Source organism: Carassius carassius, chromosome 11, assembly GCF_963082965.1.
Source record: "Carassius carassius chromosome 11, fCarCar2.1, whole genome shotgun sequence".
In the NCBI taxonomy this organism is placed as follows: Eukaryota; Metazoa; Chordata; class Actinopteri; order Cypriniformes; family Cyprinidae; genus Carassius; species Carassius carassius.
This window is the reverse complement of record NC_081765.1, coordinates 30,237,520-30,265,314: the sequence shown is the minus strand read 5'-3', so window position 1 is coordinate 30,265,314 and position 27,795 is coordinate 30,237,520.

Here is a 27,795-nt window from a genome sequence, read left to right as displayed (position 1 = left end):
CATCATTGTTAGGCAATTCAGTGTAGAGTTAAACAACACATAATTTAAATAAGCTGTTCATGAGCAAAAAGCCAAACATCGGAAAATATCTCAGGATTTAATTTGAGAGAATTTATTTGTCCAGTTTTGCAACGTCAGCTGTAGTACAATTTGAATTCACAGAAAGCCTAATAAGTTATTTAGTTTTTTTTTTTTTTTTTTTTTTTTTTAAACAAACACCAAAGTGATATGAACAAACTCCAATTTGGCAATGTGCTAACAAAAAGTTGTGCCACTAGTTTTCAAAGAGACCAGTCTTAGATTTAATCCTTGTGCTGTGCTGAAAAGCCTTCACCCAATTTGGTGCTCCTGGTCAAAAATGACATGCCTTTTAAAAATTGCTTGTAGATCTCTCATTATGCTTTATTTTCATTAAATGTTGGATTAAATCTTTTTTCCAAGTTGCACTGTTAGCACTGCCAAATTAGCACTGTTTTGGGACTGACTGGTCATAGGCCTCATTGAGCTGAGCTAATTCACCTCAGTTTTGGAGTGAAATAAGTATTATTTGTTGATTTGTTGATTTTGTTAATGTTGACTCAAAAACTTAGGTGTATAATCAATCAGTTTCAAAAAGAAAAACAAAACCTGCGCTAATCGATATAAAACAAGTTGACTGTATATATAAAAAAAGACTGAAAGTAATATCCTACATCCTGGCCAAATTCACCCATTGGCCTCTGATCATCATGTCCTCCAAACCATCCCCATACACTGATTAGCTTCATCATTCTGTCTCCTCTCCACCAATAAGCTGATGTGTGGTGGGCGTTCTGGCACAATAATGGCTACCGTCGCATCATCCGGGTGGATGCTGCACACTGGTGGTGGTTGGGGTGATTACCCCTTTCCATGTAAAGAAAAGCGCTATATACTGTAAATGTATGGAATTATTAATTATTATTATTAATATTTGGTAATCACAAGTCAGTAAGTTTTAGTCCAACGCAATGACATTAACTAGACTTTTCAAGAAAAATAAAATCTTATCCATTTCAAAATGCAACATGAGGGTAAAAAACATTTACACTGAAGGAGGGAATGGTGCCATAATGAATCAGAATATATACAAACTTAAGGATGGACTGTTTTGAATTAGGCCATAAACCACCTAGCAAACACACTAGAAATCACATAGAAACACACGAGAAACCACAAATAACACACTACAAACCACATAGCAACGCCCTGGCAACCAAACACAACATAGATTTTATTTTTGTGCATCATGTTGAATTTCAGTATTTAAAAAAAATAATAATAATTTTAAGCATCCAGTATGTAATACTCCAAAGGCTTCATGATTACAAGAGCCTTTACTTTGAGTTGTGTGCTATATAAACAATGCAACCACATTCTCTGTATCAAAGTGCTGTTAACATTGATAATATATATTTATCATTGGCCAAGCACTTGAGCTTGGGTTCAGTCCCAGTTATTCTGGGGAAGCCATACGCCGCAGCAGTAAAGAATCCATCTGCCATTAGGATCCCAGCTCAGTAAATCAATACAGGATGTTGGTGGGTAAAAACCCCTGGCACTTAATTGCATGATACATTTTATTTTTATCTGAGTATATTGTATGGGGTATATTTAACTACACATTGAGTTGATTTTAGATTAATTCATTTTGTGACGAGCAAACTGTGGCTATGAATTCTGTCCAAGAAAAGGAGGAGAACCATGGAAGTAATTGCATGTATGCTGTAATTGAGAAAATGAATAACAACTTGGGGATTCCACAGCCTCTTGGAAGCAGTCGTGCTTACACAAGGCGAAGCATGTAGTCCACTTTAGTTTTCATGCTAATAAGCTCTGACAATCATGAATGAAAATGAAACGTACATATTATATTAAGCATGTGTGGCCACATTTACGATGAATTGTCTTAAAATTATTGGATCAAGAGGATTAAGGGATTATTGACGCTGTAAACATTGTGTTACTGGTTTTAAACAGAAACAACAGGCTAAAGCGATGGTCGGTCAGATGGTTGATGTGGTTCAAACTACAAAAGGAAAAGAACAAGGTTTACATACAGGCTAGAAGAGAAAATATAGCAGAAACTGGAACAAGAGTGGTATAGATGCAGGTGGAGATGGTTTTTCGGAGCAAGACGTGTCTAAGCAGGTCTTATCTGGCTCCACACAATTTCATGGTTGTTTGAAACAAGTGGGCCATGTTCTGCTCAGTCATTGGGATTCCTGTTCAAAAACATGAAATATACTGCTATAAAAATAGACTCTTCTGTAATACATAGAAAAACCTTTCTTTGAATGAACACACATATACTTAAGGTCATTGTGTGTGTTGTTAATTTTCTTGTATATCATGTTTTTGTCTTGTATCCTGTTCTATGCATGCTTATGGTATGAACCACTCATTCATGTAATCTTACCATGTTTAGTATCTGGGTGGTTCTTCAACTACAGGCACTTTTGGCCTTGTGAACTTGAGGAAAAATAAAAGTGTTCAAATCAAAATTGTCACAATCTTACAGTTAAATATAACTAGTCTAGTTTAGTAATCCATAAGAGAACGCACTTACATTATAAGACAAATTGGTGTTTTCTGACATATTTTCCGATCCGCACTAAACAAATGTCATTTCCATCACATGTAAATATTTGATTATTAATTTAAATTAATATGATATACATAATTTCTTAACAGTGTAAGACCACTGTCACACATAGTTTAACCAATTTATACCTATATTGCAATTACCATAGATTTGTGGATTAAGTAAATTAATTGTCATGAAGCCCAAACGCAAAGCTTACATTCACCACAACCTGAAATATAATATTGCATTGGTTAGATACATTTCTGAAAATTACTACTTGTGTTATTACATTAAGTGGACCATTATCCCATAAACTATGCAGAAACTTTTAATGAGTGATTAGAATTTTGTACATATTTTTTAAAAGAGTTATGAGGTGGTGGAAATGACTGGGTGTTGTGGAAATGACAATGAATGGACGTCCATGTAGAAAAACAGAAAACATTTATTTGAAACACATTTAACAAATCATTAGTCAGTAGTCTGTTTGGTTCCATAACCAGATGAACAGTTACAGTCTTACTGTAAACAACTAACCACAAATAATCACATGAAAAATGTAACTTATGAATAAATTGTAATTGTAAAATTATAACATTATAATTGGTTAGATGAACACTGTTTTGAATTTTGGAATACTTAAAAAATACCTAAAAAGTTAGTCATGTCAATGCATTGTAACATGAACTAATAAGCATCTTGAGCATGCAAACGTTGTATGTGAGTTAGTTTTTGTATTGTACAATTCTAATCGGTCTCTTAGATGAACACTGTTCTGAAGAGAACATTTAAAAGACACCTTAAACTATAACATATAAATTATCATATAACATGAACTGTAAAGCAGCTAGATCACGAGGGCTGTGCGTGTATGAGAGAGAGAGAGAGAGAGAGAGAGAGAGAGAGAGTAACATGGAGGCTTGTCCAGAGGGCAATTATGGTGACCAGACGGTATGTGTGCGAGAGATAATGTGCATGAAAGTGAGGTAGTGTGTGTTAAAGAGTTTATGAGAGAGGGAGTGTGTGTGTGTGTGTGTGTGTGTGTGTGTGTGTGTGTGTGTGTGTGTGTGTGTGTGCGTGTGTGTGTGTGTGTGTGTGTGTGTGTGTGTGTGTGTGTGTGTGTGTGATTGTGTGTGTGAGAGAGAGAGAGAGAGAGAGAGAGAGAGATGTGATTCAAGGCCAAATCTTGCATATTTCTTTCCAAACTTCCGTCTTAGGCCCAATCCCAATTCTACCCCTTAGCCAGGGATAGGCAACTTCGGTCCTGGAGGGCCAATGTCCTGCAGAGTTTAGCTCCAACCCTAATTAAACACACCTGAACAAGGCAATTAGTGTTTTCTGGATTACTAGATAGATACAGGCAGGTGATTTTTATGAGGGCTGAAGCTAAACTCAACTCAGGACCGGAGTTGCCTATCCCTGCCCTTAGCCCTTCCCCTTTCCCCTACCCCAACTAACGTGCATTCACGTGAAGGGGTAAGGGTGTCTTGATTCTCTTTTGGTTGGAGGGGTAGGGGTAAGGGGAAGGGCCAGATAGCCCTTCAAATGAAGATTTTTCGGGACCACACTTCAAACGAAGGGGTAGAATTATCTTGTCAACATGGCTGCTACAGCGAACAAAAAGACACATAAATGTAAGATTTTTTGGCATAAATAAAGATTATAATGAAAAGTAATCATTTATTTTATGTTACATTCAATTGTGAGTTCATATTAACAGTCATGTTACTCAAAGAAATGTTTGCAAAAAAATTGCTAATATTTGCTAACGTCATATCATTACAGACTGCATGATAGTGGCACAGCATATGTCTGATCATGGCGATAACTGCCGTAGACATTGATGGGGACTAATCCCCCCAATAATTAGAAATTATTAAACCATAAGGGAAGGGGTATACAATAGAATTGGGATTGGGCCATAATCTCCTTGTGCCGTTTTATCACTGGTACGGCCTCAGGGATGAGGCCTATTATATCCATGGGTTGGTACCAGATTACATCATCTCTCATTGGCCAATAAAAGCGATTGATCCCAATACCAGTAATTGTTTTCACTTGAGCACCACTGAAACCTTTCTCCAGTTAAACTTCCGTGGCATCTTAAAAATAGATAAAATGAAATTTCAACAAATATATATTTGAATATACTCATCTTACTGGACCTTTCTGCTGCTTTTGACACTGTTAATCACCAGATTCTCCTGTCCACCCTCAGAAAGATGGGCATCTCTGGAACAGCACTCCTGTGGGTTAAGTCCTACCTCTCTGACAGATCATTCAGTGTGTCTTGGAGGGGTGATGTTTCAAAGTCACACCACCTTGCTACTGGGGTTCCTCAAGGCTCAGTACTTGGACCACTTCTCTTCTCATTCTACATGACATCATTAGGATCTGTCATTCAGAAGCATGGCTTTTCTTATCACTGCTATGCTGATGATACCCAACTCTACCTCTCATTCCAACCAGATGACCCGACGGTAGCTGCTCGCATTTCAGCCTGTCTGAGTGACATCTCTAGCTGGATGAATGACCATCACCTTCAGCTTAACCTTACGAAGACAGAACTCCTGGTGATTCCAGTTAACCCATTGCTTCATCACAACTTCTCTATACAGCTGGGCTCATCAACCATTACTCCTTCGAGGACAGCTAGAAACCTAGGAGTTGTGATGGATCATCAGTTAAGCTTCACAGACCACATTGCTACAACTACCCGGTCCTGCAGGTTTGCCTTATACAACATTAGGAAGATTAGACCCTTCCTGTCAGAGCAAGCAACCCAACTTCTTGTCCAAGCTCTTGTTCTCTCCAGACTGGACTATTGTAATGCTCTCCTGGCGGGCCTTCCTGCATGTACTGTCAAGCCTCTGCAATTGATCCAGAATGCAGCAGCGAGGGTTGTCTTCAATGAGCCAAAAAAAGCTCACGTTACTCCGCTCCTCATCAGGTTACACTGGCTACCAGTAGCTGCTCGCATCAAATTCAAGGTACTGATGCTAGCCTACAAGACGACCACTGGCACGGCACCAACTTACCTAAACTCATTGGTTAAATCTTATGTGCCCTCCAGAAGTTTGCACTCTGCAAGTGATCGACGCCTTGTGGTACCATCCCAAAGAAGTTCAAAATCACTCTCAAGGACCTTTTCCTGGACTGTGCCCAGCTGGTGGAATGACCTCCCAATCTCAATTTGTACAGCTGAGTCTTTACTCATTTTCAAGAAACAGCTAAAGACTCATCTTTTTCGCCTGCACTTAACCAACTAACACTAGCACTTTTCCTTTTCTTGTCTTTTTATTAAAAAAAAAAAAAAAACCTACCTATGCGTTCTATACTAGACTAACTGAGACTTGTCATGGCACTTGTACACTGTTGTTGTTCTCTTGTTGGCCTGACTGCTTCTATTGTTCTCATTTGTAAGTCGCTTTGGATAAAAGCGTCTGCTAAATGATTAAATGTAAATGTAAAATGTAAATGAATAAAAACATTAGCGTTGTACATTTCAATAAATAAAATATTCATATATAGCCACTCATTCTATGAATTGCACCTTGTAAGCATAAATGTCATTTCCACCTCACCTTTGTCATTTCCACCCAAGAAGGTAATGTGGTGGAAATGACGGTGGTGGAAATGACAATTCTACAGTATTTTGTAAAAAATCCAAGCTAGTATTACAGATTAGCTATGAATTGGTAGCAAGCATTCCATGCATGCAAAATAAATCTATATGTGTTAAAGAAAATCAATTTATTGACAGACTCATTTGATGTTACGCCATGTTTGGAAATGACATACAATAAAAATATTTTCATTTCAAGCAATATTTACCTTGAGTTTTCTTCTCCAAGTTGCTGAAGAAATTGTAAATCTCCTCCATGTCAGACATGTGCTGTGATGTCATTGTTAATCTCCATAGAAACTACCCAAACAATCTTTCAAAAAAACTTTTTAAAAGGACATTACAGCGTTGTGGTGGAAATGACGGCAATACTGTGAGACAACTACATTTTGTATATAAAATCAAATTAAAGCTGAAGTAGGTAACTTTTGTAAAAATATATTTATGAAACCTGTCATTATGTCCTGACAGTAGAATATGAGACAGATAATCTGTGGAAAAAAAAGCTCCTCTGGCTCCTCCCAGCGGTCCCATTGCCATTTGCAGAAATTCATCCGCTCCCGGTAAGAAACAATCAATCAGAGCTGCGGTCCGTAACTTTTTTTGTGTTCAAGATTTACAAATTGTATATAATAAGCGAGTACACCATGAATCCATTTTCCAAACCGTGTGTTTAGCCTGTCCTGAATCACTAGGGTACATCTATAATAAGTGTTTATATTTGGACTATTTTAGATTGCTTCGGGGGTACCGCGGCGGAGTAACCCGGTACCTTTGTGATTCTTCATAGACATAAACAGAGAGAAGTAGCTCCGGCTACAATGTTCTTCCGCAAGACGCGAGCAGTTCTGTTTATTAACCGCTAGAGGGTCAAAAATTACGGACTGCAGCTTTAATAGTTGTCTGACCTTAAAATCCTCAATTATGTTTTGATTCTTTTACTGATACTTTATTCAATCATATAAAAAAATGGATGAATAATTTTTTTACCCTTCTTTTTCATTATTGAAGATCAGAAGTCTGGGCTTGGGACAAGCACAAAACAGCAATATTTGCATGTATAATGATGTTTAAAAAGGTGAAAAAATAATTATAGACTACTGGTAAAAAGTTCCTAAAGTACTTTCATTGTAAATTTAACTATGAAAGTGTGAATTTTTCAAAATTAAATGTTTTTTATAAAATATGATCAAAGGACATGAAAGTGCCCATAGTCTAAGAATTGCCCATCTATGAATTCATTTTCTGATAATCTAAACAAGAGTGTATATTATATGTTGATACCTTTGCAACATATTAGTGTTCTAAGAATCCTTGCTAGTTTGTATATCAACTTCTGATTCAGTTAGATATGAACATTTCCAGGTTTTCACACAAAGGGTTGTATAACTCCCCAGTATTTTCAAACTCCAGCTTGGAATTTCAGCCTTTCTCATTGGACAAGCCCTTCCTAAGAGCCTCCTCTCTTCCCTTCCCTTTCTTCTGCTAAGAGTATGTGAGCTAGAACTTTCTTGGACCCCTCAGTCTGCACCAGGCCTCGTGCCTTGACTTTCCATTCACCAAAGATCTTAGGATCTCAGCTGATGTCTCTCTTAGCTCTTTTCCACTGGGAAGAATCTCCCAATCACCATAGAGTCAGGACATCTTTGAAACTCATCACTCTTCAAAACCAGAAGAACGTGATTGCGACTCCTACACCACCGAACCTCCAAACCATCAAGACTTTGCATCATCCAGATGCTCATTCCAGGCCAAGGAAATGCAAGCATCATACATTTAACTAAACGAAACAGAGGTTTAGTATAAGCTATAGACCCCATTATAAATGGTGCTGACGGGTTTACTCAGGTGGTTAACGGATTCTTTTAATGGCTTCATTCTCTGGTTTTCCTGATACTATCATTCATCAAATCTCATTTTCCCTTTCCCCTGTATGAATGCATGTTTGTTTGTTCATTTGTTAGACTAGTTTGCGTTAGTGTTTAGTTAATAAAAATATTGTGCACAAATTACATGAGTTACTGATTCTACCTTACAAATCAATGTCCTATTACGAGTCCGATTTTGCTACATGCTCTAATGCAATAATACTGTATGAAAGTATTTTCTGTGGCCACGGAAATATCCTTACTTAGAGTTAATATGACATTGCGCTAAGGGTTCGCTGGACGAACAGATTAGTTGATGGCAATTTAATTCTGCTACAGTTACTACTGGCAGCTCATATAAATAATTGTCATTAAAAATAATTAATTGTAATTATTTATATACATTTCCCTTTTGAGCTTAATTTAAATATGTTGAGTTATAATATAAGTTATAATATGAGTTTTCCATAAAAGAACATGTAAGTTGGTACCAATCACTTTCCAAAAAATGTGAACATTTCTAATATTCTGTTATAACTTTGATTAATCATGACTCTTGGACAACACACTCCCAAGTGTCTTCTTTCAGAAGAGACCACAATTGTGCCTACAGTACAAAGTGTTTGTGAGCTGCTACCATTTCAGTCTGGGTATTTCTTGGGTTGGAATTCAAAACAGGATTCAGACAAACAGGTTGAACTGTTTTGATGTTACTGGATCACAGAATAGCAATATACTGGTACAGAACTGCCATCAGTGTTGGGGACTAACTAACTGTATAGAGACGCTCCAAATCATATTTGTCAATAACATTTTCAGACAAAGAGAAACTATACACACAAAAAAAAAATTATAATAATAAAAAAATTAAAAATTAAAATAATATTTTCTTGTAAAAAATGTGGTCCAATAATCTGTTAATCTTCAAAAAAAAAAAATAATAATAATTTCCAAATGATATTCGATCGACTCATTCATTTTAGTGCACTCTTGCTTTTATTATATTACGTATACTATACTATATTATTTATATCTTGTTTCATATGTGTCTTTTTTCTATTTCATCTGAGAGAAAGTGAATAATTAAATGGAGAGCTTCGTTAAGTCACCTGAATGTGTTGTAAGAGCAACTTTTGAGGAATAGTATATTTTTTATGATTTATGTATTATTTGTTTATCCTCTGTAAACTACCCTACACTGTACACTGTAATTTTTTTTTTTTTTTTTTTTACATAAACTGGACCTTGCCACTGGCTTGTCACCAGTGCAGTACCCTCAAAGGGACACCTTTGTAACTTCTTTACCTCTTAAGGGTGCATATTAATACCCTAGAGTATGTACATTTGTACTCATGTGGTTCTATTATGAAACCTTCAGGGTTATAGAAGGTATAAAGATGTCCCTTTGTACCGCCCCAGAAACAAGCTGTTTTAGCCCTGAAGGTACCATTTAAAAAAAAAAAAATATATATATATATATATATATATATATATATATATATATATATTCTTCTCTGAGAATGTGTATAATAATTATTACTTAATGGGAAGAGTAAAAATGCTGAAATTATTTTTGAGCAAGATGTGAAAAGGGTATAAAGAGACTTGATAAATGTTCAATATGTTTAATGTTCAGTTATGTTTGGATTTATGGAATTTTTGAATACGATTCAATGATGTGTAAAAATACACAAAATTAAATTAATGAAATCCTGTCAGAGAATCAAATACAATCAGTTCAACACTACTTAATTTGGTCAATTCAGAATAACTTTTTTATGATGTTGAAGTTACGTGAACAAGATACGTTTATGTTACTTAACTGATTAATGTAAAACAGTCACATGGTAAATAATAAAAACCTATAAATCCACACACTTTTTCTCAGTGTAGCTTTACTGTAGGATAACTATAAATTATGAAAGGCATAAGTTTCAGTTTCAAAATACCTTCTCCAAAACAGACTGGCTGTCATGTACTGTATATGAATCTTGTCACATCTCCTCTCAACTGCTGAGAGTTAATTTTACATGTTTCAGGCGAAGACAATACTCGAAAATAGACCCTCGAGACAAACAGCCACTGCTGAGAATTATGCACTGGTTAAGCGGAGATTAAAACATCACAGCTGAGCTATTCAGATAAACATCGCTCCAAACCTCATAGAGACATATTCTTGGTAAACACCCCAGAGATCAATCAACACTGAGCTCGCAAAACCAGCCCAGCCTGAGAAGCCACCAAATCACCAAAGGTTATTTACAGTGTGATGAATCTAAAAAAAAAAAGTATCTTTTCTCAACCCTTGTTGTCATGCATCTCAGTTTGAATCATTGTTGCGGTTTGCTAAATATATCTCCAGTTGACACATGCATACTAACTGTTCATCTGAGAATGAACTCAAGTCTCAAGGCCTTGAATGTTATGTGGGCAATCGTTTTATCAAAAGTAAGATTAAAATCCTGTCATGCTGAGAAATATTTTTGGAAGTGGTCAAATGTTCTCAAGACATTGCAAAGAATCTGTTGGATCAGGGGTAGAGATTGAAAATAGGCTAGCCATTTCCTTTCCAGTTAAAGGAAATGCACTGACCTTAAAAGATAAATCTGTTGATTGATTTATTCTTGACTAAACTGGGATGATAAATGTACGATCGATGAGCTAGTGATATTTTTAGGACTGTTTACTCCAACCTAATTCTTGATGATTTTCATCTCTGTCAATGTTTTATCAACTAAGCTTTGTAAGACTAATAATATAGGCATGAGTGGGGTTTGCCATCCACCTTGCACCATTTAAGTAATGTAAAACATGTCATTTGGAAAGACACAGAAAAAATAAAATAAAATAAGACAATGTACCTGCACATAAAACCTTTACTGTTGATTTGAAAGATCATTACATTATGCATCATATATGCTTCCTAAACAAGGAACGTTTGCATGGCATGAGTAAAATTATGAGGCCTATAACTCATGTGCATAGTGCTTCATTGTCCATAATGATGTGCTTATTGGTTATGGCTGTAGATGGTATGTGAAAGAGAATACTAGGCTGTCAGAGAAACTGTTTTAAACTTGACACTGCATTTAAACATTCAAATAGACTGCCAGATATTACATGAGACCAGGCCAAAAGAACACAAATGTATATTTCACTCCATGTAGTAATTTGGCAAAGTAAGTGGTAAGAAATGCTTAATGTTTGAGGTAGAATATAATAGATGGTCCACAATGTGTGTGTGTGTGTGTGTGTGTGTGTGTGTGTGTGTGTGTGTGTGTGTGTGTGTGTGTGTGTGTGTGTGTTATTAAATATTATTATATTTAAAATAATAAATGAAATAATATGAATAGATGTAAAGCATTTCTTACCAATATCATACATACATGCACACACACGTTTCAATGTGCTTTTCAAACTATTGCAAAATGCTGTTCATGAGGCACATGGTTTTAAGGGTCATCGTAGGTCAGGAGGTCATGTAAGTGTGGGAATAACGGTCGGTAACTATTGATCTCATCCCTGCAGCTATATGGTTTTGTCAAAAAGCTGTCCAGCCCAGCCCTGTGTCAAATTAACACAGCCAATTGTTACAAATTAGCAAATCAGATCAGCTGCTCTTCATTAATAATGATGTACGGCATCATTTTGATTTTTAAACATTTATTCCTGTACCCAACAATTACAAGTGGGCCATTTAAGGGTTATTTTTTTCTGAAATGTTTAACACATCCAACATTGGTTTGCTCAAAACTCCCTTTTTTTTCTTTTTTTTTTTTTTTTGAGCGCCCTGACATCTTCTAGCTCAACCAATGGCATGAGTTTAGGGCAAGACTGTTTGTTTATCCATCCAATGGCAAATGAACACTAAAGCTTTGTGAAGTCCTTCAGGCATTATGCTTGAACCCAAAATAAATATTTACCAGAGCAGCCAATAACAAGTGAATTGAGAAAAATTATCAGCTATACACCTGTTTTTCTTACAAGCCATTCTTACAAGTCATTTATAGATGTGTCAGTCTAATTTTTAAGGTCATTCTTTATGATAAGGTCCAATAAGTTAACATTAGTTATGGGATTTGGTACTATAAACTAGCAATTAGCAAAAAAATGTATAGGTTCCAATAATTATTAATCTAGGTTTGTGTAAAATATAATATTGTTCATTGATATTTTGTGTTTATTTGTCTATTTATACAACTTGAAATGTTACAATTTTCAATATATTCTACAATTGTCAATATAGGTAAGAATTAACATTAACCAAAATAAATGCCATAAAATAATTATTAAGCTATTGCATTAAATAATAAGTTATAGAGTCTTATTGTACAGTGTTACCATTTTTCCTTTCACATAAATGTTTCACATTACTTACCTCACTGAAGGTCAGACTATTGTAAAGTTACATTTCTTAATAAAGTTACCAGCCATCGGATAAGTATCTAGCCAAGTTTTTCTCTCATTTGGCACTTGGCAAGAGTTTTGGACCCTGACTATTCTGTCTGCATGTGTAACCATTTCCAATGGCCGGATTGTTAAAGTATTAAGTGACTGCATGTCAATTATCCAGCAAAAACCAGGATCTTATCAACATTACATCATGAAAACGATATTGAGGGAAATGGCTTGTGAAAAAATCCCCACTGACACGTCAAAGGGGGACAAGGTGTCGTTTATGAGAAATCAAGGCGATCCATTAAAATTCCATTAGAGTGATATATTCCACGTCAGTCGTATGTTATCTGGCAATTCAAGCACGACAGAAAAATAAATAAATAAATAAATAAAATAAAATACAGCATACATCAAACATGCACACTAGGAGGAGATAACATCATCTTTCTTTCCATCAATGAATGGTTGACCAAAGAAAACAAAAGGTAAGATGTTGTGGAAACTGGTTAAAATCAACTTGTCAAGTTAAAGAGTAATTTGAACAAGTCGCGTTTCCATTTAAACACGTTTACATGTTAATTTAAACTCAGTTTGTTTATTCATTCAAGCTCTCATCTTGCACACCCATTCAATGCTGTTCTGCAGACTGACACCTGTCTCATGACACAAAAGTCTCATGAGACACCCACACAGTGAGTATTGCCACTTTCCGAAACAGGCCAGCTTAATTCTGGGAAAATATAGACACCTTCAAGCATATCGATACTTCAGGGGCTAGTGCTTCAGACAAGACTGAACAAATAGACGCTGAGTTGGATTGTTTTTAGCATGGTTGTCTTCACAAGGATTTTCCCTGCAAGGACATTCTTCATTCCGAATACACAGTCTGGTATTTGTTTTGACTCATCTCTCAGAGATGTCACTCATTCATTCCCAGTATCTGTAGCTCATGTAAATAGCTGAGATGCAGTGGGAGTGAAAAACCTTGAGCGAAGGACCAGTAGGGTCAGATACACGTTATCTATGTACATGTTGATCATCACTGCTCTTCCTTGCATGATACGTGCACCAGAGACAGCCAGAACAGACGCCATATTTCAACTAAAGGACATTATTGCTTTCTGTAGAGCTAAATAGCTGAACTGAACTTGTTTCAAAATGTATTAACATTATGGGTCTGAATTGAATCATCGCTCAATTGACTGGAGCTGAATAATGACACCACAGTCTTTTTAGAGCTGCTTTACAGCAGAATTTGGATTTTGTCTTTGTCTCTCATAATTCTTTTATTTTCCTGTTTATTACTGCAAAACTGCTTCGACAATCTGTATTGTATAAAGGGCTATATAAATAAAGGTGGCTTGACTTAACGGTCTATTTAATAAATTGTACTGTTGGCTACAATTCCAAAATATCTCCAGTGGAGAAAAAAAAAATTAAGAATGTCAATTGTTTTTTAAATCGGACATGACCTAGATGTTAAGTCAGTCCAAGCCATTGAAGGGACTGTATGTGTATTCCTCACAGACATGTTTAATTAAATATGGCATCCACCCCAACTAGGTCCATTGGGAGACCATGTAATCTTTGCAAAATACATAGCTAGATAATATTTTGCAAACCCTGAAGAGGTTAAAGGTGAATTGTGTCATTTCTGCACCATTAAGGCCCCGATATTGCTCATGGCATAATTCTTTTTCGTTCTTTACTTTTGTGAAAAGTACTTATATACGTAAATGCAAACACTGCTATACTTTTAGCAAACACCCCAGCAATGTATTAAAGCATTTATTAAAGCAAGCAGCTTTACAGTATTAAACATGAAAAACAATGTCAGTTTCAAATCAAATTACAACTTCAATTTCTATTTCTAAACATTACAAAATTTTTGTCTGACCTTGACCAACTGAACAAAATGATTGAATCAGAAAAGGTGTTACAGCAAAGATGGGAAGCTGTTTCAAAATTCATAAATAAACTCCAAACAAACTTTGTTTTGGCCTGATTTTGTTCAAAATGATGTCACACCAATTCATTGTTTGATTTTGCTTGAAAATTGCCTATAACTGCAAAAATAGTAACAATTTCAAACAGGTCACTCAATTGATCAAACGAACTAGTAAGCCCAGCTTCATGCTAATTGTGACAAAACGTCTCAGTTACGTACCTGTATGGTAACCCTCGTTCCCTAAAGGAGGGAACGGAGACATCACGTCTGTGACCGACGAAATTGGGAAATCGCTTCGATAGACCAATCTACAGTACTTCGAGTGTAAACTAAATGAGCCAATTCACATTGTCATGCCATTATTACATCCAGCTGCCGCTGATTACAGCATGAGTATAATAAGGCAGGAGGTGCAATGCATATCAGGTTTTTGCTGAGAAGCCGAGCCGGTGACCCGGCGGCTCAGCAGTGGTACAGCAACCATGGCGACAGGACATGACGTCTCCGTTCCCTCCTTCAGGGAACGAGGGTTACCATATGTTACCGAGACGTTCCCTTTCAGTCGGTCACTCACGATGTCATGTTGGTGACTGACGAAATTGGGATCCATACCAAAGCGCCATGGGTGCTGCCCCTTCCAGTGCACTGTGTGAGCCGCCTGCACCCCTATTAGGTGTAGGCCGGGACTCGGAACAAGTAGTTCCACTCACCAGTGTCAAACCACTACCTCACTGGGTGAGATTGGATAACACTGAGGCCCCATCCTTCCCAAAGGAGTTTTCTGGAGCAAATACACATATAGCATCCGTTTAGGTGTATATGGAGAAATTTGAGGTGATTAAAACTCTCTTGGGAAGGCAGAATTCTGCCGGGGAAAAACGGGCTCTAAGGCTATACTGTGGACAATACAAATACGAGTACCGCTTAGGTCTCAATGGAACCCAGCCTTCCATGGTTCTCACGGATTCATCATGAAGGTCTGGCACTGGACGTTCCGCTGCGTCCAGCTGCCTAGGGTGATGGAGGATCTCAACAAGGTCTACAGTATGGACAATCTGGAGCAGTTTAAGCAAGCCGTCACTAACCAGGGCCTCTCAGTGCCACTACCCATTTGAAGTGAGAACAGTGAGAACGGAGGCCAGTGCAAGCAGGAGCAGAGTCAATTAGAAAAACTTTAGCTCAACTGAATGCAAAGGCTCAAATAGGCCCTGCTGTAGTGATTTAAGCACTTGAGTCAGGTCCCAAGAGGGTATTTAACCTCCTGGCCCCTCTTAGGAACCTGATGATGAGGTCATGCTTACCTAAAGACTTCCCATTCATGGGGTCATGGTACGAAGCATTAGCGGCAACCTGAACTTGGAGGGTGGAGGGAGACAGCCTTCGCTCCAGCCCTTGCTGCAGAAAGGAAAGCACGACCACAATCTGGCATCTTTGGGTGTCCTTTTGGCGAGAAGAACAGCACTTGATGAACAGGTTCCACTTCAAGGCATAAACGTGTCTTGTAGATGGTGCTCTTGCCAAATTGATGGTGTTCACTACCTCCTGGGTTAGGTCACCTAGAACCTCCGCATACCGTCCAGGGACCAGACATGGAGTTTCCAAAGGTCTGGATGCAGGTGCCAAACGATGCCCCATCTCTGAGTCAGTAGATCCTTCCACAGAGGAATCGGCCAAGGAGGGGCTGTCACAAGGAGCACTAGTTCGCGGAACCAGGCCCGAGTGGGCCAATAAGGCGCCACTAGCAAGACTTGTCTGTGTGAGATGGCTTACTGGGGGAAACGCATATTTGCATAGTCACTGCGGCCAGCTGTGTGCCAGTGCATCTTTGCAGAGTATACCCTCGATCAGGGAGTAGAACACCTGGCAGTGAGAATTCTCTGGAGAAGCAAACAGGTCTACCTGAGCGGCTCCAAACAGTCTCCAAATCAGTTGGACCGTCAGGGGATGGAGTCGCCATTATCCCGGGAGCTCAAGATAGCTCGTCGGCTGTACGGTTGAGCAGGCCCAGAATGTGAACAGCACAAAGTGACCTCAGAACCTTCTGACTCCAAAGGAGGAGGTGGCAGGCGAGTTGCGACATGTAATGGGAATGCAGACCTCCTTGTCGGTTGATGTACGCCACAGTTGCTGTGTTGTCCGTTCGGATCAGCACGTGCTTGCCTCGTAAGTGACCTTTTGAGATGGTTCAAGGCAAGACACACTGCTAACAACTATAGGCAATTGATGTGCCAATGCAGCTGCTGGCCCATCCAAACCCCTTAGACTGCATGCCCATTGTACGTGACACCACAGCCAGTGGTGGAGGCATCCATTCAAACCACAGCATGCCTGGAGATCTGTTCTAGGGGCACCCCTGCCCGGATGAATTTAAGATCTGACCACGGGGTGAGAGTTTGGCGACAGGCCGGTGTAACTTGGACACAGTGAGTGCCACACTTCCACGGCCACCTCGGGACTCGGCCATGAAGCCAGTGCTGGAGCGGTCTCATATGTAACATGCCGAGTGGTGTAGTCCCTGTGCTCGCACAACTGATCCCGAGATCAACACACGAAGCTTCCGAGAGATTAGATTAGATTAGATTAGATTCAACTTTATTGTCACTGCACATGTAAGGTACAAGGCAACGAAATGCAGTTAGCATCTAACCAGAAGAGCAATAAGCAGTAAGTACAGAATATACAAGGTCTATAATATGTACAATAACTACACAGATAAGTATTATGGACATAATTTACAGATTTTAAATACTATAAACATGATATACAGGTAGGTGTGCTTTGAACATACTATACAGATGGATTATGTAAAAGTGTATGTACACTATAGGCAGAACTATGAACATATGAACATAATTTACACTAGTGCAATGGACAGTACAGTGCATAGAAAAAATTTCAGTGTGCAAATGGATTACTCACTGTTTCTGGATGAACAGACAGTAGTGCAAGTAATAACAAGTTTACAGTTTTTTGCTTGTTGTAAATAAATAAATAAATCAGTCAGATGCAGTGGTGAAGAGGGGTAGGAGTCTGTGTGTGTGGTGTGGGGTTATGTCAGAGGGCCGAGTTCAGCAAGGAGACAGCTGTAGGGAAAAAGCTATTCCTGAATCTTGTGGTCCTTGTCCGGAGGCTCCTGAAGCGCCTCCCGGAGGGCAGGAGGTTAAACAGTCTATGGTCAGGGTGAGAGGAGTCCTTAAGAATGCTGCGAGCTCGTCGTAGACAGTGTTTCCTCTGGATGTCCTCAATAGCAGGAAGTGGTGTCCCTGTGATGCGTTGGGCAGTTTTCACCACCCTCTGCAGTGCTTTGCGGTCAGCCACTGAGCAGTTTCCATTGCTTGGTCAGGATGCTCTCGATCGCACACCGGTAGAAGTTCACCAGGATGGATGAAGACAGCTGGTTCTTCTTCAGTGTCCTGAGGAAGAAGAGGCGCTGGTGAGCCTTCTTGACCAGGCTGGAGGTGTGTGTAGTCCAGGACAGTTCCTCCGAGATGGTGGTTCCCAGGAACTTGAAGCTGGAGACACGTTCAACAATTATCCCGTTAATGTGGATGGGGTCATGCGTGCCTCCTTTTTTCTTCCTGAAGTCCACAATGAGCTCCTTTGTATTAGTGGTGTTAAGGAGCAGGTTATTGTCAGCGCACCATGTGGCCAGGTGCTGTACCTCTTCCCTGTAGGCAGTTTCATCGTTGTTACTGATGAGGCCAATCACCGTGGTGTCGTCTGCAAACTTAATGATGGAGTTGGATCCATGCACAGGCTTGCAGTCGTGGGTGTAAAGGGAGTAAAGGAATGGGCTCAGCACACAGCCCTGTGGTACGCCGGTGTTGAGTGTGATGGTGGTGGAGTGGTTGTGGCCTGTCCGAACATGCTGAGGTCTGTTGGTCAGAAAGTCCATAATCCAGTTGCAGAGGGAGGTGTTAATGTCTAGGTCTCCAAGTTTTGTTGTCAGCTTGGAGGGAATGACGGTGTTAAATGCTGAACTGAAGTCAACAAACAACATCCGTACATATGTGTTGTTATTGTCCAAGTGTGTGAGTGCAGAGTGCAGCACTGTGCATACTGCATCCTCTGTGCTCCTATTTTTGCGGTAGGCAAATTGGTGTGGGTCCAGTGTGGGTGGGAGGCAGTCTTTGAGATGTGCTAGGACCAGCCGCTCAAAGCACTTCATGATGATGGGTGTGAGTGCTACGGGGTGATAGTCATTCAGGCACATTGGGGAGGAGTTTTTTGGTACTGGCACAATGGATGTGGACTTAAAACATGTTGGCACAGTTGCTTGGGTGAGGGACAGGTTGAAAATGTCTGTGAAGACCCCTGCAAGCTGCTCTGCACATGCCCTAAGCACACGTCCAGGAATGCCATCCGGGCCAGCAGCCTTGCGTGCGTTGATCCGGCTCAATGCAGTGTGGACATCTGTTGGATTTGAGTTTGAGAGGTTGGTGGTCTGCTGAGGGTGAGATTTTGGTGGCCATCTCCTTGCTGTCACTGTTGAAGCGAGCATAAAAGTCATTTAGCTCGTTAAGGAAGGAGACGTCCGTGACCGTGGGAGTGGAGTTGCTTGACTTGCAGTCACTGATGACCTGGATGCCCTGCCACATGCGTCGGGGGTCAGAGTTAGAAAAATGTTCCTCTACCTTCAGCTTGTAGCAGTACTTGGCCTTTTTGATGCCCCTTTTCAGGTTAGCCCTGGATTTACTGTAGGCCTGAGCGTCATCTGACCTGAAGGCAGTAGAGCATGCTGAACTCGTAGTTCACAGCAGACACAGTTGAGCAGAACGATATTGACGCTCGGCTCCGAAGCGAAAAGCTGGTACGCATTGCACATGCAGCATTATTACACTCATGCTGTGATCAGCGGCAGCCGGATGCTATATTTACATGCCAATGTGCATTGGCTCATGTAGTTTACACTCGAAGTAGATTGGTCTATCGAAGCGATATCCCGATTTCGTCGGTCACCAACGTGACGTCAAGAGTGACCGACTGAAATGGAACTGATTTGTTGGGTCAGCAATCAATGCTGTTTTTATACTTTAAGGATTTTAATTTACAAATGGCTTACTTACCATGATCTTTGCACATTAAACTGGGATCATAGGTAATAATGAACATATACAGAAACAACCCATTTTTGCCTTTGAAGGATGTGGGATGAAACCTACAGGCTGATATGATTTCGCAGATGCTCAATAAGAAGCGGTACATTAATGCCACATGTGGGGGAAACCTTTTTTATACACAGTGATTTCATATGCATGATTAATATGAAAAGCCTTTGACCTACAATACGTAACTCTGTTTGAAAATAGGAAATGTTCAGCTCAATCTAAATATAAATTTTCATACAAACAAAAAACCGGTATTGTAACTATTTTTTTTCCTCTGTAGAAAGTTCCACATTAATTCCCTCACGGGGACTTTCCAGTTGTTGTTCACTTCCTCTAACTAACTAGGAGGCTGTGTTTCGGTAACAGATCACCTTTTCACAAATTAAGAAACTGGTCTGACTTCTTGTCAATTCGAGGAAAATCTGATGCCCTACAGCAATTATCAGATTCTTCTTTCGTCACATTTGAGAATTCCCCTCCTGGTCAGTGGTTTTGCCTTTTCAAGTTTATGCCAGGCAGCAGTGATTCAGATGACACCCGGGAAGGATGGGGATTTTTCCAGCTTCATTTGCCCTCATGAAAAGAGCAGCCACCCTGGGCTTATCAGACAAGAGCCCAACCTGAAGGACATGGTACAATAACAAGCAACTTGGCAGAAATGCCATGCGAGAGCTGAGAATCGTATTCTCTGCTCAAACTCTTTGCAATATCATGAACTAAAGCTATTGCATTTAAACTTGTCATTTGATTTTATGGTATGGTTGCTTGGAAACTAAAGAGAAAAATAAATGCAATATTTCTGCTAGTAGAACTTACAGAATCCAGTTGTTGTTGGAAGCATAGGTGAAGAAGAAGAAGAAATGAACTCACTGACTTCTGCAATTTATAACTGAAAATAGATTTTTCTATGTCTCACTAAAGAACAATTTATTAGCATAGTCTCTTTATACCTGACAGGATCAAGACTAGCACACTCAATCAAACCTAGGCTCCATGTATATCTGCTCACATTAAAACCACACTTTAGCCTGATAAAGGCTATAATTCATTATATTCAAAGAACCGCAAGAGCAATTCAAAGACATGCAGAGCCATCTGCTCTCTATAGCTCTCGCAGTACTTTTATGTCATAAACTGATCGATCTGTCCAGCACTGCTTCAAGTTGAACACACCTATACAGTTAATTGGTGACGAACATGATGCAGGACAACAACTCACCTAGCCTATTAGTAGCTTATAGAATGCAGTTATATGCCCCTAAAATTAAAGAGATTGAAGCAATATGTCCCTGTATGAGTTTTTGTTTCATATTTATATCATATGATATAGTTATGTAATATTACATTAGCAATAAGTGCAATATCACATGAGTGCTGTTTTCGTCCCAAATAGAATGAGTCCAAATATGATTTTATACAACAGTATACAATAAATGGAGGACTTAATATTGTGTTATATTTTAAAACCCTTTATAATCTGTAATAACATTAAAGGGGTGATTGACTTGGTTTTATTAGGCTTTATTGTATTTGTGGGATACAGTGAAACGTGTTCATGCTTAGTTTAAAAAAAAAAACACACATTATTTTTCACATAATTTACCTTTATTCCACACCAATCCATCCTTTCTCTCACAGGTGTATCGATTATTTCCTGTTCTTAAGATGCCCCTCCCTCAGAAATACGCGATGGGCTGAGATTGGTCAGCTGGCTCAGTGTATTGTGATTCGCTAAATCGTCTCGAGCGCGTTTGAACATCCTGCCCCTCTCAAGCTCAGAAATGTGCTCCGGTTGTATTGTAAAAAAATTACGTCCTCTATATTACTTATCAATCTGAGCCCAATTGAGACGCAGAGAATATTAATGAAGAGGATAGCGCAGAACCTGATTAAAGCTTTAATACAGCACAGCAACTGTACACGTGTCCATGTATAACGCTTCTCATTGCTACAAATAATAAGTGAAAATAAGTGTATAAATGGAATAATTTGTTGGAGCTGATCTGAGCAAGAGAGAGACAGAGAGAGATGCAGAGCAGGGCGACGCAAGGAACAGAATTGAGAACCGCTGCTTTTGAACATTGGTTTTGAAACTTGTAAATCCATTAGAATCGTTAGAAGACAAAATCACGATTCATATATAAACAGCTTTTTACATGCACCTCTAGTTTTCACTTCCTCTTCTCTAGAGCAGCACAACATGGCCTCACCCTCTTTGTTGTGTGTTCCCGGGAAGGGGTTTATCTGGGTTTGTCTGCAACATTCTGATCAATGACAGAAATTAACCTTCCCATTATGAGGCGTTATTTGACTTTTTTTTTTTTTAGACATTTGTAATGCATCCTTTTTTCTAACTTGAGTCAACCTTTGTGTCAAAATTGTTATTTATTTATACATTTTATAAATATATATATATGTGTGTGTGTGTGTGTGTGATATATATATATAATTAATCAATCAATTCAAATAATACGATACAATAGAGAAGATTATCAGCATCAGCAATTCATCTTTGCAATGGAAGGTGACACAGAACAACACAAATGTGGCATTAAGGGAAATTTACAGACTGTTTTTTTTCACACTGTCTTTTTTTTTTTTTTAACTACTGAATCATTCATTCAACTGATTCATTCAAAAGGGTGATTCATTTAGAAATGAAGCAATTGACATTTTTAGGAATGGGTCATTGAATCATTTCTCACTAAATTTGTAAAAAAAAAAAAAAACTCATCCATTCATTCATCCATAACCGAAACACTTCTTTGTGTTTTCACTATTAAGTGTTATTTGGATTACCTTTGTCTTCATGCGCCCTCCTTCAACAAGAGTGTGACAATTAGTACTCAATTCGACCTTGTAGAAATTAAAGTTTTAACTCATAAATATATCTTACTTGGAATTGTTTGTTATGTTTACAAGGATTCTTTGACTAAATATCAAAGTTATGATACTGGTTTTCCCATCATTCACTGGGGCATGAATAATTAATGAGGTTTAATTTTTCACTGTTTTTATGTTGTATTTACACTGTTTTATGAAGACATAAGTAGTATGTAATATCCTTGCATGGCCTAGTCACAGCCCAGACTTAAACCACACTCAAAATCTGTGAAATAACCTAAAGACTGCAGTCCACAAACTTTCACCATCAAATTTAACCAAACTTGAGCAGTTCTGCAAAGAAGTGTGGGCAAATATTGCAAAGTCTAGATGTGCAAAGTAGAGACAAATCCTAACAGACTAAAGGCTGTAATTAAAGGAAAAGTTAGTTCAACAAAACACTGACACAAGGGTGATTCTTTTTCCAACCCTGTGATTCAAATCTTTATTTATTTTTTATTTTTTTCTGACATGTTGGTGTTATATCTTTCACTTGGATAAGTTGCACTGAGTAAATACAGCTGGATAAAACAAAAACTGTGTCCATCTTCATTTCAGGCTGCAAAGTAACAAGATGTAATTACTAAGAAGGGGGGTGATTATTTTCTATACCCACTGTTTGTGCTGCTCTAGAGAAAAATGCTGACTACTCGAAAGCACTTATTCTATGTGTCCCCTCTATAATTGGCTCTAGTAGATGAGTTAAAAACTTTGTCTAAAAAATTGTTAAGTTGAGGTGGGGTCATACCATGCAAAATTTTTAAACACAAGTAATATCTGCAAACCATATATTTAATCATAGTACTTGTAATTAGATTATATTAAATTTTAAAATGCCCCTAATCAGATTACAGTTGCTTTTTTATAGATTACATGATTACTTATTATTCACACAATGGTAGCAAATCATAATTCATAATGATTTCATAATTCATAAATTCATCTACCCTTTTTAATCTACCCAGCACTGGTCCCATCCATCCCAAAATGACACAAAATGCAATTAACAACAACCTCTTTGTGCTATTAATGTTTGGTTAGTTTTCAAAGCTGTTCAAAGTGAGGGATAATACTAAAAGGCCAGAAGAAAAAACATAAACCTATTCTTCATTTCTTTTTAAGAGCACATTAAATGCTGTTTTCCCTGAATTCCACAAGTTGACGCACATCAATTAATATTCAAGACGTCACCAGACTTGTTACACATGGCCACACCATTACACTGATACAATAGAGCAAAACATTCCTCACTCTGAAACAAAGTGTTGACAAACGCTGTGTGGGAAGTCTGACTGGATCACCCATGGATTCCTTGCATGTGTGTGCTCATTCCTGATGTCATTATCCTATTCTTCTGACCTCCTTAGAGAAAGAGACACCAAAGACGGTTGCATTCATTATTTTGTCTTAGACAATTGGGCCTGCGTTTAGTCACTGTTTGTCTTTGGATTTAGTCAGAGCTGAGGCTTTAAACCACACCAGGTCAACTGTAAATGAGTGATTCCAAAACATTTGAAGCGTTTCCTTGATTTGCATCATCCACCAGTGCAAATAATAGGCTAAAATCACTTTGTGACGAATCAGTGTCCTCTTGATATTTAACTCATGAATTTGCATGAATGACACTTTAGACTAATTAACACCAGTTATCAGCATCTATTTTTGATAAATCTATTTGAAACGAAGAGGATGGTTGAGATTCATCAACCTCAAAACATGAACAGCATCCAAAGATCAGCTTAAGCAAATACTCCACTACAGCTAAAAATCCCGCTCCTGCTTGAGAACATAATTTACTGTTATATTATAATTTGTATGTGTTTGGTCAGTGATTTAACTACCGATGATAGTTCACCCAAAAATTTTATGTTGCTGACCCTTTATTCACATTCAAGCTATGAGTAGGTGAGTTTGTAGTATTTATTGGAACATGATTTGGAGTAATTTAGTAATACATCACTTGCATACCAGTTGCTAAATAAATAAATAAATAAAAATAACTTAAAACTTAACGATCTGAACAGGCCCTTGTTTCCATCCTGTGTATTTGATCCGTAATGACTTAAAATGCATTCATCAATGCATAATGCATTATTTTACGCAACTCTCTAGTGATAACTGGAAGCTGTCCGGATGATGTAAAAGATTAATTCCTGTATGATGTGGTCTGATCTAAATCATTTTAGCCAGTTATTTTGATGCTGTGTGGTTTGGAACTCTTCCATTACTGATCGCAGTTGGACTGCAATGCCTCTCCTCCTTGTAAATGTCTATTCTGCATACCTCTCTCCACCAGGGACAAGCAGTGATGACATCTGCTTGATCAGAGTGTAGCTGCTCTGTCTGCACTGACAGTTGCAGAGACATGAGGAAGCCCACCATGGTTGTCCCACTCATCTCTCCCATAATCTTATTGAACACAATTCTACATCATCAACTATTACAGAGGTACAATCAATCAGTGAGGTAGAAACAAGACCTGCTAATATATTCCATGCACATCATGACTAGTTGGTTGACAGGGAGGATACCTATTTACAAAACTGTGTTGTTATACTCTCAGGCAATGAACTAACTACTTACAATAATCACACAAAGCTAAACCAAAAGTGTGAAGCAGGGGAATTTCTTGGCTGGAATCAGTGGAATTTGATTCCAAATAAGGTGTTCCTGTCTATGGAGGTAATACAACACACCCAATTGCAAATTTGTGTCCTGACAAAAGCAAGCTTTTTGTTGTTGTTGTTGTGAAATAGTATCAAGGTGTTGTATAGAAACAACCTTAGAGAGGAATTTCAATCCAAATAAGGAGATCCTGTATGTAGGTGTGTAATACGTCCACCTGATCTTGATCTTATGGTATAGCCAAGGCAAGACTTCGAAAACGTGACTACCAAACATGCACACGGAATGCAGGCAGGCTCAATAGATAAGGTTGAAGTACATCATACAGGCTGGAATACATCAGCGACTTATAAAATAGTTGCAGAAGAAAATCAAGGCATCATATACTAAACGACATACTGCCACAAGTTGTTCCGATCACAACAAACTTACACAGACACACATGGCATGTTATTACAAGACCAGTGACAAATGAAAACAATGTGTGTTCTAAAATCAGCTCAAAATATCAAAACTGTTACATATCCTACGACTTAATGAAAGTAAATAAGGTACTAAAAACAATTTTAAAAAATAAACAAAATAGTATTAATTATTCAATTAGAAACAAACATGTAACCTGACAAAAAAAAAAAAAAATTTGTCTAATCAAATAATGATTTGGGGGAAAAAAAGAAAGAAAAAAATAATAATAAAGCTAAGTTGAAATCACTCATGCAGCAGGAATGAGTCTGAAAACCCAGGAGGAAGTCAGCACCTTTGCACTTCCAGTTTCACTGTCCCGAAATCAGTGGACTGTTCAAATAGATTTTTGGTTAAATACCTAAAATAGGACATGTGGTTAACACAAGCTCAAGATATGTTCATGTTTTATTCTACAAAATTAAATCCATCAGCTATATACCAATTTTGAATAATTTGGCTGCCAACAAATGGCTAAATGGGACTAAATAACTTATTGGGGACATTAAATGTCATCACACTGAACAGGTAAACTCTTGAAAATGCTACTCCACTTTCACAGCCTTGTTGCTCACAGCCAGTGTCAGGGAATTATTATTATTATTATTATTATTATTATTATTATTATTATTATTATTATTATTATTATTATTATTATTATTATTATTATTATTAAAAATCTTATGTTTTGCTAACTTCAGACACATACCCTCTCTCCAAAGGCAAGTCAGCCAATTCAGTGTCAGTAAAGAAAATATTTACAGGAAGAACATGTCTCTGATTGGCTAATAAAGTGCTGGCCACTCCCCTCACTTTTTTTTCTGTTTTCAGAGCAAACAGGAGTGATTTCTTAGGAACATCTTTTACAGTGTATCCGTCAGGTAGTGACATTTCCATAAAGAAATAGCTTGCGGAAATTCAACTGATAATTAATGAGAAATTATCAAGAAAATCATACTATAAATAAGGTGACATTAATGAATTTCACAGAACACATTCACTTTCAAAATGACAATACAACATTTGGGTTTAATGTATTCTATCTCACCAGAAGGTGTCCCATTTAAAAATCTGCCAGGTATTACATTAGAGTTATATTTGTCTATTTTAGAAACATTTCCACCATTTGCCAACACTGTGATGCTTTTTGGTGCATTCTTGCACACTCATCAAAAAAGATGTTAAAAAAAAGTATGTATAAGCAAACTGTTAGCAATGTTAACAACAAATAAATTGCTAACATCTGCATACCAGTTAGCAATTTGTATGAATTTGATAGTGTATACCCTTCCTGAACAGAAAGGAATGGATAGTTTGTTTAGCCCGTAAGTTACAGTCTGGTTTTGATTAGCTAAAAGTGTTTGCTGACTGCATTTTAGCCTGAATCACTCAACATCCGCTGAGGGCAAGGTCAGAAAAGCCAAACACTGACTCAGCAGGGTTGTCACATTTGAAACATACAATTTGCAATTTCAAATTGCTAAACATTTACAACAAGAGTTGGCTTACTGTTTGGTGTCGGATTGCAACCCTGCTGAGATATCCAGTGCAAGTTAAAATAATTTGAGCTGGCTTGTACAAAGCTAATGATGCAGCTATTAGGAATACTTAATTGTTATTATTTTGAACTCTAGAAGAATGAACCCAAGACTAAAAGGTTAACCTGTACAAATCAGTCATAGATTTCATCGGGTTCCCCCTTTTCCTTTTTTAGGGGTTGTTTTGAGGCTGTTTTTAATGTTAAAGAAAGGTTGAAATACTGGCCCTAAAACTCTACTCCTCATATGTCGCCTTTGGGGAGGCGAAGGGTGGACCCTTGGTGTGATCATGATTAAATACAACACCATTCAAGTTTTATATCATCATGATGAGCACACTCCCTCTTCTTAAACAATAACAAAGAAGAGTCAGATTGGCTTACATCCATAGAGATGTGGTTTTTTCACAACCAGTTACGCCATCAAGACACACTGATATTTCCATTACTGTTCCCCTGTTTCATCCATGAGTCATTAGAGGTCAGGGGTGGGAAGGTTAGTCATGACCCTGGCATCAATTTGAATGCCAAAAACACTGTGCTTTTCCCGTATGCCCCCAAGAACCTTTTGTAAACACATTTATAAACCTCGACAGACATTATGCCTCACTTGGGTAAAGAAGAGCTGGTTACTGATGCCACTCTCTATCTACTTTGAAATGATGGTCTGCAGTCTGTAGTCATAAACATTGCCTTGTCAGACGTCTTTAGCATTTACAGAATTTTCTCAAGATTG